Below are 13,770 nucleotides of genomic sequence, written 5' to 3' on the forward strand. Positions count from 1 at the left end.
GTTTCTCTTTGCCTCTGAGTGGAAGGACACTGAAACCTTGGAGGATACGCAGTACAGTTGGAGGATGCTTCCACAGGGTTTTTGGGATAGCCCCCATTTTTTTGGAAATGTGTTGGCAAAAGAATTGGGGAACTGAGCCTGAAAAATGGAACTCTGTTACAATATGTTGATGACCTACTTATAAGGAGTGAGACAAAACAAGATTCAGATCCAAATACTGTTAAGGTCCTAAATTTTCTGGCAGAAAAGGGATATAAAGTCTCCCCAACCAAGGCTCAGATATCACAGCAAAAGATTCAATATTTAGAATTTGTTTTGACCCCAGGAGCACGAGACCTGGCCATAGATCGGAAGATAGCAAGTAGTGCATTACCATCTCCAACCAGAAATAGACAACTTTGAAGCTTTCTCAGGATGGCTGGATTCTGCTGTGGCTGGATTCTGCTTTAGCTGGATTCCAAATTATGGCCTCATAGCAAACCCCCTAAATGAGGCTCTAAAGGGAGGAGAAACGGAACCTTTCCAATGGGGTGGGGACCACTAGCAGGCCTTTGAGACTCTAAAGACTGAATTGAGTAGAGCACCAGCACTAGGGCTTCCAAATTTAGACAAACTCTTTATCCTGTACATTCATGAGTGATCGGGAATAGCGCTGGGAGTCCTGACCCAAAAGCTGGGACCAGGTCAGAGACCGTGACTTACTTTTCAAAACACCTGGAGTCATTAGCCCTGAGATGGCCCAGCTGCCTACAGACAGCAGCAGTCACAGCTGTGTTGGTTTATGAGGCTTCTAAGCTCACCCTGGAAAAACACTTAGATGTATTAACCCCTCATCAGGTACAATCTGTGCCAGAAGTCAAAGGACATCATTGGTTGGCTGGGGGGAAGCTTAACTAAATAGCAGGTTGTCCTAATGGACACCCCCGATGTTACCTTAAAAGTACGTCAGACTTTGAATCCAGCAACTCTGCTTCTAGCTGTTAAGAGTGAAGATTTATTGCATCAGTGTACAGAGACCATAGATCAAATTTACTCCAGCAGGTCCAATGTTCTAGATGAACTTCTTAAAAGCATTGAGGTCGAGTGGTTTACTCATGGGAGCAGCTTTGTGGGAATGGAAACCCGAAAGGCAGGGTATGCAATACAGAGTCTAGATAAAGTAATAGAAACCAAGGCCCTGGCACCCGTGACCTCGGCCCAGAAAGCCAAGCTAATTGCATTAATGAGAGCTCTGCAATTAAAGAAGGATAAGAAATTAAATATTTATTCTGACTCTAAATATGGATTCCATGTGCTGCATGTTCTTGCTGCCATTTAGAAAGAAAGAGGAATGTTAACTGCTAGAAATTCTCCCTTAAAACATAAGGATTGAATTCTGGCCCTTCCAGAAGCAATGCAGCTCCTGACCCAGGTGGCAGCAATCACTGTGGGAGCCAGCAGAAGGATGGATCTTTTGCAAGTCAAGGAAGCAGCAAAGCTGATTGAACTGCAAAACAGGCAGCTCGTTTATGGGAGACTGAGCAAATTATGGCCTTGGTAATTGGCCCCTCTGGGATCCCTAACCTTCCCCAGGATTCCTCACAGGAACAAGAAAACACAGAAAGGTGGGGCTGAGAGAAGAGAGACACCAGTTGGTACATGAAGGATGACAAGGTGCTCATCCCTGAGGCCCAAGAGTGGCAGCTCATCAAGAGTTTGCATGATGCTCCCACTGTAGGAGGGATGCACCATGGGACTTGGTGCAAAAGAGGTTTTCAGGAAAGGGACTTAAGGGAACAGTAAAACAAGTGGCTCTTGCCTGTGATTTGTGTGCTGGTAATAACTTGCAGGCTCACCCAATCCCCCCTTCATTACTCAAACCAGTTGAATGCTGAGGGACATACTCTGGGGGAGACTGGCAGTTTGATTTCACCCAAATGACCCTGTGGTCAGGGTACAGAGATCTACTAGTATTTGTTGACACCATCACATGTTGGGTTGAAGCCTTCCCCACTCAATCTGAAAAAGCTACTCAAGTCTGTAAGTCCCTTCTAAAGGAAAAAACTCCTCTGTTTGGCCTTCCAAAGTCCTTCTAGAATGATAATGGGCCCTCTTTTGTAGCAAAGATCACACAGGGGCTCTTAGCAGCCCTAGGGGATAGATTATAAGCTACACATGAACATTGGACCAATTTACTTCCCTTCGCACTCCTAATCTGCAGTTTAGCCCATTTGAGATGACCTATGGGAGGCCTATTCCTACTACTGACATTCTACTATATGAAGGAGTGAGCCAGACCCTATAATATATTGTCAGTCTGGGGCAAGTTCACAAGGCAATCTTGGATTATGCCAATAAGACGCTGCCAGCTCCCGCTACAGATACAGCGGGAGGAGCAGCCCCTTCACAAGTTAACCCTGGAGACCAAGTTCTTCTTAAGACTTGGAAGGAGGGATTCCCTGAAGACCAACTATTAACAAAATGAAAGGGCCCCTATAAAGTAATTTTACCATGCCCACTGCTGCCAAATTACAAGGGATCACTAGTTAAGTGCATTTGTCTGGACTAAAAGTCTTACCTCTAAAAACCCCATGGGTCAAAACAGAGGAACAATACACCTGCGAGCCAGTGGAAAGTCTAAGATACCTATTCAGAAGACAAGCACCACTGACAGATAAGTAGAAAGTGATGTGGTAGGTTGGACTCCTATTTGCTATTTTTGCTGCTATATTCTTGCTTGCATCTTGCCAGGTTGCTCAACCACCCTCACTGGAGAAGAAACTTTCTCCCCTGCTGGGTCCAGAGGACAGGAATGGGTGATGGGGTGGACCCTTCTCTTGGCCCTTCTCCTAAGGAGGGCATGGGGAGAGGATGGCAAAGGAAGGGGAACTTGGAGAGAAAAATCAATAGTCAGCTTTTCCAGCATTTTGGCCTCAGGAAGTAATCTAATTGTTGGATCTGTCATCCCCACCCTCAAGAGGGTGTTCCTGTGCTCCAGTTTGTGCCTGTAAATAAGGACATGAATCTCACCTTGACCTCTGAACCAGGGAAGAGCACACCACTTCTAATAGTCGAATTTGATGATCATGTGATAGGGGGTGTAGAGAGCTTGCGGACCCTTGGAACCAAACCAGCCTCCAGTTCCAGTGGCCCCTTCTCTTCACAGGACAAGGAAAACTCTCTTGCTTCTGCCAGGCAGATACCTGCCTTACTGATGTGGGAAGCTCATCCTCTATTTATACTATGTCGTTTTTCACTTCAAGCTCCCCGTGCACCCCTAACCAGACTCACTGGTGTATGGACCTGTCTCTACTCTCCCCAGTATCCAACCCAGCACCTCTTGTACAAACTGGAGGGGAAAGGCAACCCCTTCCTGGAGACTTGCCTATGGCCTCCCATCTGCCTTCAGCAAGCAGGAGAGAATAGAGGAAAGCAAAGAACTAGATGGGGGCCACTAGACAGAGGTCCCCTGCCCCCCAGATGCAGTAATATACCTAACTGGGGATCTCTTTTACGTTGCTGGTTTGATTCCACTTTCCCCGGCCAAGCTTGCACCCCTTCCACATCTATTCCTCTGTGGTCCACTGCAGAATAAACTCCCCTGCTGAGGGAACCCAAATTCTTCCTTCTCCTGGCCTCTCCAGGCAGTGGCCTATCCATGCATACACAATATGCACTTCTGGGGAGAATGCACTTTGGGATGATTGGGCCCTAAAGGACTAGGCATCATTGTATAATGCCACCTCTGAAGAAGAGACCTTCATCCCCTTGGCCCTTAAGAATAAGGGGTGTAGAATCCTTCAGGGAGGAATGAGATAGGCTGGCACCTGAGGTCATCTGCCCACTCCTGGGCAATACTTTCTAAAACAACAGGATATAGCACTCTCACCAAGACACACATGCATGCATATGAAGGTGTATGGCTTGACAGTCAGAAAAATGGCAAATGTTGCATGCAGATATCATCAAGGAGAATTCACTCCTCAGAAAGGGGTGGGGGAATGCTGGAGAAAGGTGAGTGGCAGCATGTAAGTGTGCCTTCCTTCTGAAATCACATACTTCCTAGAGCCCTCTCAATGGCTGGAGATTTTTGACTTGCAAAGTATACTACAGTTCGGTCAGCACCTGGAGTCACCCCTAGCTGAATCATGGCAGGATTTCCATAAAAATGGACAGAATATATGATAAACTATAGATAATTCTGGACTACTAAATGGTTTCAGAAAATTAGCCAAAACATTAGGAAACAGTTTGAGAGAGAGAGACAGAAAAAAAGATAGAGATGGAAAGTGACAAAAAGAGACAAAGAGAGAGAGAGAAAGAAAATTAGAAAATTATACCATATCATCCCAAACCAAAGGCAAATTTGAACTGAAAGCAAAATGGTGGTACTTTGTGCTGTGCAAAGATGACATCTGGTGTAGGACCCATCCAAGGCTGGTGTTCTATCACTGAGTAAACTCAGAAAACGAAGATGAGGCTTAGACCAGTACCGTGGCTGAGATCTCAAACTCCCTTTCTCTAATTACAAACGCAAAAAAAGAATATGTTACCCCATATGCCACTAAAATTACCCTCTGGATTTATTTATATCTTGAGGTATGTACCTAACTCTGAGAAGATAGAATGAGAGAATTAAGCTTTCAAAACTCATTTCCATAGTTTTGTGTTTTCAGTCCCCAATGCTAATGATCTTTTAATGCAGATTTTATCTGTGAATTCTATTTATTGTAAGTGGTCATTTGCTAGCTAATGTATTTATTTATTCATTTATTCATGTTAGGAAATAGAAATGCAGAATATGTGTTGTATTCTCTGATTATATCAGCAGATAGCTCAATCACATTCTTAGAATAATGTTGCCACAAACTTTTGAATTGATAATAGACTATTGTGTATACAAAATCCAGGTTCTTAAAAAAAATGCTCTGTTTTCTTCTGAATAAAGCAATAAGTCTAGGTCAATAATAAGTTTATATAAATTAATAAATGTTAACTTCTTTGAGTTTAATAACTCTTCCTATGTATGGGTTTTGTAGCTGAATATAAACCACCTACCTTTAAAGCTGGGGGAAATCTTGTTTATTTCTAAGAAAATATGTAATTTTTGATGGACTCTCTAGAATAACATTGGATCTGTCAGAATTAATTAAATATACGTGAATGGTCCAATAGTCAGATGAAAACCATGATCCTTGTGGTACTGATTTAAAACAAACAACAAACAAATCTACAATAACGGAGGCTCTCATAGATCATCTAAAACGAAAAAAACCTCCATTATTTACAAGCTTCATGACTCATCATTCAAGTGTTCCTGCAGTTCCACCTACATTAAAATTTCCAGAAAAGCTTTTCAACTCCTGGCCTGAATCCTCCCTCTTTCTCTAATCATTTTCCTTCTCCTGCTCACTGCCCTAAACTATACTCCCTTGAGACATTTATACTTGTGATTATCACCAAGACATGTCCTTTTCTGTACTGAAAGTTTCAGCCAAGGGGAAGTCAGCTTCACAGACACAGAATTAAAGTATTGCCAAAACTCAGTGAGGTTTTTTGTTCTTTTTAAAATCCATTTGGGTCACAGTAATGGATTAGATACCTTGAACAGCCTTGCGTCAGAGTAGTATACAGGTCTGTTTTAATTTAGCCACCAGTGTGTCTAGGTCAAATTTTTTTTTTTTTAAATTTTTAATTCACAGCTTCTGTTCCCAACCAAACTTGGGACTGCTTGCCTGCGTGCAGTAAAGTCAATCTATTGACCCCAGGTTGTGGTGAAGGAAAGTGCAGCATTTATTGTAGGGCGCCAAGCTAGGAGTCCAGGGCAGCTAGTGTGCAAGATACTGGAACTCCTGGATGGGTTTTAGGAAAGCATCCTTAAAGGCCAAGTGAAGGAGGTGGGTTGTAGGGCCTCATGCACAATTCTCTGATTGGTTAGTGGTGAGGTAACAGGGTGGTGCCACAGGGGTTAACATTATCAATCTGGAAGCTCCAGGAGGCCTGGGGACTATGTGCTCATGGTCATCAAATAGTTAACATCTTCCATTTGGTGGGGGTTTTAGCATCTGTAAAATAACTTAGGAAATCTGCATCAGATATTGTTATCTAGGTACTTCAGAGAGGAGCTTAGCAGAGGATATGCAGGAGGGATCTGTCCAGGGAAAGCCCCATAGGGTCCTGCTTGGTTACACTTGTGCTTAAAATAGGCTTTAAAGATAGTTCTTCCATTATTAATAAATTCCACTAATGCCACATAAAAGAATTTCCCTTGCAGTATAGAGCCTGGAGCCTGAGTCCCTTTCCCAACTGCTCATCCCAGATCATCTCCATGGGGAATTTAAAGTACAAAAAGCTTCTTCATTAAACTCTGAGGAACTCTTTGAATACAACCTACATATATACTAGGAAGCCAAGTAAGCTACATTACAGAAAACAATACCATCACTTATCTTGGTCCATGCAGCTCATGAGTTAGACACTTAAGAATTCTAGTCTGTACTGTTCCCAGTCACTAGCTCCATCCTATTAAAATTATTCAGATTTCTCATTTCTCTATATTTGTAGTTATCACAGTGATAAGTTTGATCAACTAAATATAGCATATACTACGTGCCTGGCACTGATCCAAGGACTCTATACATATTTTCTCAGCATAACTCTTATAGCAGAAACATAAACTGTGATTGAAATATAATATAGAATCAGTTCTGAACTCAGGACATAAACCCTCAAAGTTTCTTAATAAAATAAAGAAAAAAGAGATGAACAAGGGCAAGGAGGAGAAAAGGAGGAAAAGGAGAAAAAGAAGAAAGGATATTTGCCAGAAGGTTAATAAAGAAATGAGATCATGTTAAATATGTAAGTTATGCACTTAAAGTTACTGTTGTACACTCAGTGGCTACTGAAATTTCTCCTTTGCTTATGCTTGATGATATCTGTGTAGATGACTGAACCAGACCCCAAGCATTTTCCCACTGGTGATGGAACCATCAAAACCAATGCTACTAATAGTTTGAATTACATTGCTCCCCATTTTTGAATGTCTTAGACTATATCTTGAGTCCCTACTATATATAATGAACATATTACGAATATACTTTACAACAGTTTATGAGACATGGTTGTTGCTCTTTGCAATGTATCCTTGAAGTTCCTCTTACCAAAGTTCTTTTCTGTTGCTTGCCTCTGGGTTTGCCATCTGAGTTGTTCTGACCAAGGTGATGGTACCATCATTACACAAACAAAAGGCTTAAATGTGCTTGTAGGATGGACTTCCTTATGTGCCATGAGAAGAATGTTTTAGACACAGGAGCAGATCACCACCCACTGCCAGCCTGAAGCAGAAAGTCCTCTGCTGAACCAATATTTATTAGCAAAAAATAAATGTTCATTATTTTTTGCTACCAAGATTTCTGAGGCTATTTGTTATGCAGCATTAGTAAACTGGTGACTAATGCAGACAGTAGACCTGGCTCCTCTCTGAGCTTATTTTAGACCTCCTTGTAACTCTCAGCATTCCAGGCATTCTGACCTCCTCTCATGTCTTCAACACACTAAATTTATTCTTACTTCATGATCCTTAGGCAGGCTGTTCTCTCTGCCTGGACTTTTCCCCATGGATTACTTTGTAGTTCCTTTTCATCTTCCAGGTTTCAGGGTATTACCTACTCAGTGAGGCATTCTCAAACCACCATGTCTAAATACAGACCCCATCCCTCATCTCTGTAAGCCTCTATCACATATGTTTTTTACATTATTCATAGTGTTTATCACAATTCATAATTACTTGTTTGTTTTCTTACTCATTGTCTTTATGGCTAGTTCCCTGAGAGCAGCGAGTATATCAGTATTTTTCTCCAGTTAAACTATAGTAGACCCCCAGAGTGCCTATTTAATGAGTAACTATACAAATGAATTAACCCCCATTTACCATACCCAAAGCCACCCCAAAACTGCATGAACACCGCACACAGGTAACAAACTAACAGATAATAAGATGTATCCTCTTTGGATAGAGACCTTTTTTTCTTTCTTTCCTAGTTTGAACACTCTAACATTTTATTTTTTTGAAAGTATAACATCTGAAATAAGCATCTCTGATAGGCTGGTGATTCCAAACTGGAGCTCTGAAGGGTGGTCAGCTTTATTTTTTCCTTTTTTTCCCACCACAGTCTGTCTGGAAACTCTCATTTTAGTGTTTTTTAGGTCACTGATTAATAAAATAAAGATTTAATAGTAGGACTATATTCATGTTCATCAAACTCTGATTACAAGTGGTACATTTAGACACCAATTTTGGTTTTTTTTTTTCAGCTTGACACTTCACTCTATGGTTTTCTGATGTAACTAGATAGCATGAATCATCCTATGATTTGTTTTTTCCAAACTATTTGGCTTTAATAGTATATTCAGAAAGTGTAGGAAAAGGCTGTTACTTTTTTCCTTTACATTTTCATTCCATTTTCCATTCAGCCAATATAAAAGTATTTTCTAAATTATTTACTAGATATGAGCATGAATTCTTACAAAGTATATAGATGTATAAATACATATAATGTCTACAGTTATTTCATAGGATGACAAAGAATTCTTCATAAAGATCAGCCAGTTTCTCTGTAGTTATCATCTGCTCACCTCTAGTCAAAGCACTGAGTATGCTTTTCTATATGGCATTTCTTTTTTCAGGAATTAGTTTCCTCTCTGAATTAGCTTGTTTCTATAAGAAAGAAAAGTTAATAAGCTCCAAGATTCAAATTATAAGATGACACAAGCTACACAGTAAGTGTGCATTAGTTATTCTATAATTTATATTCAAAATTGGAGAGGTAATTTGCAAACACCTCATAATAAATCCTGAGCTAAAAGAAATGTTTGTCAAATTTTTCTCTCACTTTGTTTTCTGTGGTATGCAGATGTCCAGTTTGAAATTTGTCACATTTTCATACTTCCTCCTATACTGCTCTCCTTCTTTGATTTCTTTTCAAAAAGTAGAACAAAAAGCAAGCAAATTAAAATTCATATCTATGAAATGAATTTTGCAAAGACATTATTTTCTCTCTTTTTTTTACTTTTCCCATAGTTCTGCTTCCCAATTAATACGTCAAATAAGTTTAGTCTATCTTGAAATAACTAAACATTATGAACATTATTTATAAGCATCAACTTATCTCTTAAGATTTAGTATCACCATTCCTGTTACTATCTGACATTCTTTTCAGAATCACAAATCATCAAATTCCAAACAAACCAAAAATTATCCTCCAAACAACTCTTTATTCTAGTTTCGTATTTCTGCCTGAGGTATACCAATATATTCGGAACCATAATTTAAAGTTTTAGAGTCACCAAAACTCCACATCCCATCATTCACTGAGTCCTTCAGATTCTCTTCACCATACGTGTTGCTGTTATTCTGGTCCATTAACTCTTTACTGGACCAGTGCAATAGCTCATTCCATCTCCAGCTCCTGAAATATATTCTATACCTGCCGCATAATTCACTTTTAAAAGACCAATTCTGCTCATATCCTTTGCCTGTTCAAAAACTTCTAAGAGCACCTTATTTCGCATAAGTCAGGTACAAATTTGAAGTCAGGTACCAATTCATTTTAGCACCTGAGGCATGCCATTCCTAGACTCCTAAACTATTTTGCATTTTCCAATGATCCCTCTTCATGAAATCTTCCCTTGTCCCTCCACCATATCTCAAGTGTGTGCTATAGGTTTAAATAATTTCTTCTGTTTTAAATATTTTTCTCTCATTTTTTCCCTGGAGAGATTGTATCCATGCTTTCAGGATCATTCCTTTTATTTCTATGAAGTAATCATTGATCACCTCTAGTCATTAACTCTCTAAGCCATAGTATTTTTCATGATACTTGCTAACACAAGTTAGATTTCAGATATAACTATGCCATAGCCAGTGGAGAGGGGAACATATCAAATGAGGTATATGGCCCTGAGCTAGATGAAAACTGAAAACTCCACATTGTGTGTGTGTGTGTGTCTGTTAGTAAAACATACTCACATATACTGATTGAATTGTACACCTAGGATACTATTGATTAAAAAGGAAAATATCTTTACTTATTAGTATAGTGGACAGAAAAGGAAAAGGGCCAAATTAACTGTCCTTCATACTCTCCCACCACTACTGGCAGAGCAAGATCATCAAGGACCAGGCATCCTGCTTAGAATCAGGGAGACCAGCAATAATTATGCAGCTAGTGAGGTTTTTTAGACCATTCTGGATATCACTGGGTGTATCAGTGAGCTTTTTCTGCTTAACAAGCCACCTTAACACTCTGGGTCTTATTACAACAACCATTTATTTAGCTCAGGACTCTGTGGGATGGCAGTTTAGACTGGGCTCAGCTGGGTAGTTCTGGTCGATTCTGATAGACTGGTCTCAGGATCCAACAGTTTGGCTGGTCTAGCTAGGGAACCTCATCTAGTGACTTCTGTCTTATCCGCGTGATCTCCCACTTTTCATCAAATTCAATCAGGTCCTCACACGGCAGCTGAGTAGGACGCCAAGGAAGCAAGCAGAAATGTGCACTGCCTCCTAAGGCCTAGACTCAGACAGGTTCATCATCGCTTCTACCGCACTGTACTCACAGGAGGAGCTATAAACCACACTGCAAGGGGTGTGGGCTACCACTCGGGGTTCTCATGTTCCATTTTTTTTCAGCTGCTGAGAGGCACCCTTCCACATTCACCTTCCCTGACTGGGCTCAGGGTTTTTACGGGGCTTCCCTGCTTCAGCCCTGGCAATCAGACGCTGAGCTGCCCTCCTGATGCATCTCCTCTAGGGTTTTTCTATCAGGAGCGGGGAGGAAATTACTTTTATTGGCTTGTTTACTCCTTAGACCCGTTCTGAGAGATGGGAATTTATTAATGAACCAACTGCTTTATCTTATTTAGGGGAAAAAAGTTTTAAAATAACAGTAAACAAAACATTTGATAAGAAGTCTAAAATTACCTTTACCTCATCTAATCAAACAATTAACAATGAACACATATGTAATATATATATATATATATATATATATATATATATATATATATATATATATAGTTTTCCCCCCAGATAAACAAACCTAGCAATCTATATTTTTTAGGAAATTCTCCATATTGACGGGTCTGAGAAGCCTTCACTTAAAAAAGCTGAGTAGTGAAAGAAGGTAGTACAGGCACAGGGTCCCTAAGGCTGGAAGTCTTTCCTGCATTCCAGAGTGGGCATTTTGATGACATTCATTAAATGAGTGGAATGGGCAAGAAAAGAATCCAGGGGTACACTTAAATAATTGGGAGTCAAGAAGGGGAGGACTAGTTCTAGGTAGTATATCAAAGTGCACAGGCAAATGAAAAGTGGTACAGAAGAGGGTTCTAGTCTGGGGGGGGCAGGGAAGAGGACATGTCCTGAGAAAATCAGGACAATTAAGGCCCCTATGCAAACAGTTTGGGTACAGGTGTTCCTAGAGAAACAGAAATATTCGTGAAATATTGTACTAACAACTGATCAGGATTAAGGAGAAAGAACATGGAAAAACAATCCTGAGATCTGAGACAAAACATAACACTAAATGGAAACCAGAGCTAATCAATTGAGTGCACAATATTGGTTCTGATTGGCAGAAATGCCTATACATACAGACCTTCAGTGGAAAAGATTGAAGTCAGGGGAAGTGTAGGAGTTATTTGTGTATATGTGCTATTTAAATAGTGAACATTTTTTGCTTATTGAGCATGTTTTTGTAATTTTTGTTTCATTCACAAAGTATAAACACTTTTTTAGTCTGTCAGATGCCTAGTACGTATCTAGTGAATATCAAAATTGTTATTGTGCCAGAAATTATTATATGCAATCCAGCTCCTGCTTCAAGAAAGAATTCACTGCCCAGCTGTGAGAAGTATGGTTAGATGAAAGCCTCCTACTGTCAGTCTGTCTCAGTTTTTGAGTCAAGTTCATGCTTCTCTAGAAAAGCCAGTCAACGACCGAGCAAGGCAGTGATGCAACGGCCTAGGCATTTCTGCCCAATGTGGACTCATCTAAAAGACAGTCTTTGTTTAGGAACTGTCTGTAGAGGATGTTTTGTTACTTCATGAATCACCATGTTACTCCTTGCTTCGGATCTGATCGATTATGGTATTTCACCAGTATGCTATGAAATGGAGTCTTTGTGGTAGCCAGGAGGCTCAGCTGGCATCTCAGTGGTATGGGAGAATGAAAGCAAAGGTAAGGGTTACGAGGGTACTTGAAAAACTGCAAATAAAAAATTTTATGGGGCTTCCCTGGTGGCGCAGTGGTTGAGAATCTGCCTGTCAATGCAGGGGACACGGGTTCGAGTCCTGATCTGGGAGGATCCTACATGCCACGGAGCGACTAGGCCCGTGAGCCACAACTGCTGAGCCTGCGCGTCTGGAGCCTGTGCTCCGCAACAAGAGAGGCCGCGATAGTGAGAGGCCCGCGCACCGCGATGAAGAGTGGCCCCCACTTGCCACAACTAGAGAAACCCCTCGCACAGAAACGAAGACCCAACACAGCCATAAATAAATAAATAAATTTAAAAAAATCATACAGTGGCTTCCCATTGTATTTAAAAAAAAAATTTTATGAACCCTTGATTAACAGTAATAACAAGAAAAGTATAACTGTTGACACTTAAAGATAATCCACATCTTCATTCTTGTTCCCAAATCCCACCTTTACATCTAGATCATCTTTTCCTAGCATGTATTGAAACTTCTTCCCTTTCCTATTCTTTTTTTTCCAGTATGTGAGCATGCTACTATCCTGATAGAGTAAATGAAAGAAAACCCAAAAGGGAGATACTATGATGAGTGCTAAATAACTAAAAAGATACTACCACAAAGTATTGATATAATCCTGAATAAAGTAAACAGAGTGGGTGTGAATGTCCTTTACAGTGATGATGGTAGTATGGTAGGTAGAAATCAAAGAGAAGAGATAGTGAAAATGGAGAAATGAAGGAAGCAAGTATTCAGACTAAGGTTTGAAATTCACAAGGATTGATAGGAATCAGGATTATATCTCCTTTTTGTTGTTCATAAAATTGAATTTTCACTAGAAATGATGCTGTGAGTACGTGTCATCTTTCAATTTGATAGACTCTGACACTTTTTAACCCTGTTCTCCTCCAATATCTATATGTATTTTGCACAGAGCAGGAATAAAATTCTGACTTTTATGATGTGATCTAATTAATATACATGACTGAAATACAATCTAGGAAATCTTAAACCACAGTGTTCCCAAATAACTAAGATTTTACTCATCCATGCTTTATATCTGGAAGGAATATTTATTCATGCATCCAACCATCCAACCAATCACATTTGCACATATTTGGCATTCGTTATTAATTTCCAGCATAGTTTAGGTTTTATATGCACAGGTGTTCTTCATGTAACTTCCAGGGAATCAGATATTTTCAGTGATGCATCTAAATTTTAATTTGCCTAAAATAACTGGTCATATCTGTGATTTTAATGTCAACATAGAAGTATTCTGGGATTTACTAAGCTTCTTGAAAAGCCAAAGCAATGTTGTACTGCATTTTGGATATCTTCTAAGAAAATATAGAAATCTGAAAGTGTTTATAATCCATGAAGATTTTATAACACTTGAGCTGAAATACATTGTAAGAAATCTCAGACCATCCTATAATGAAAATAGAAATTTTCAACACAGATATTGCTTGAAAAGAGCAGGCGGAAGGTATCTCAACACACACAACTTCTTGATAAGATCCTAAGGTATTACCTATC

Source organism: Balaenoptera physalus (assembly GCF_965194825.1).
Source record: "Balaenoptera physalus genome assembly, chromosome: 6".
Classification (NCBI taxonomy): domain Eukaryota; kingdom Metazoa; phylum Chordata; class Mammalia; order Artiodactyla; family Balaenopteridae; genus Balaenoptera; species Balaenoptera physalus.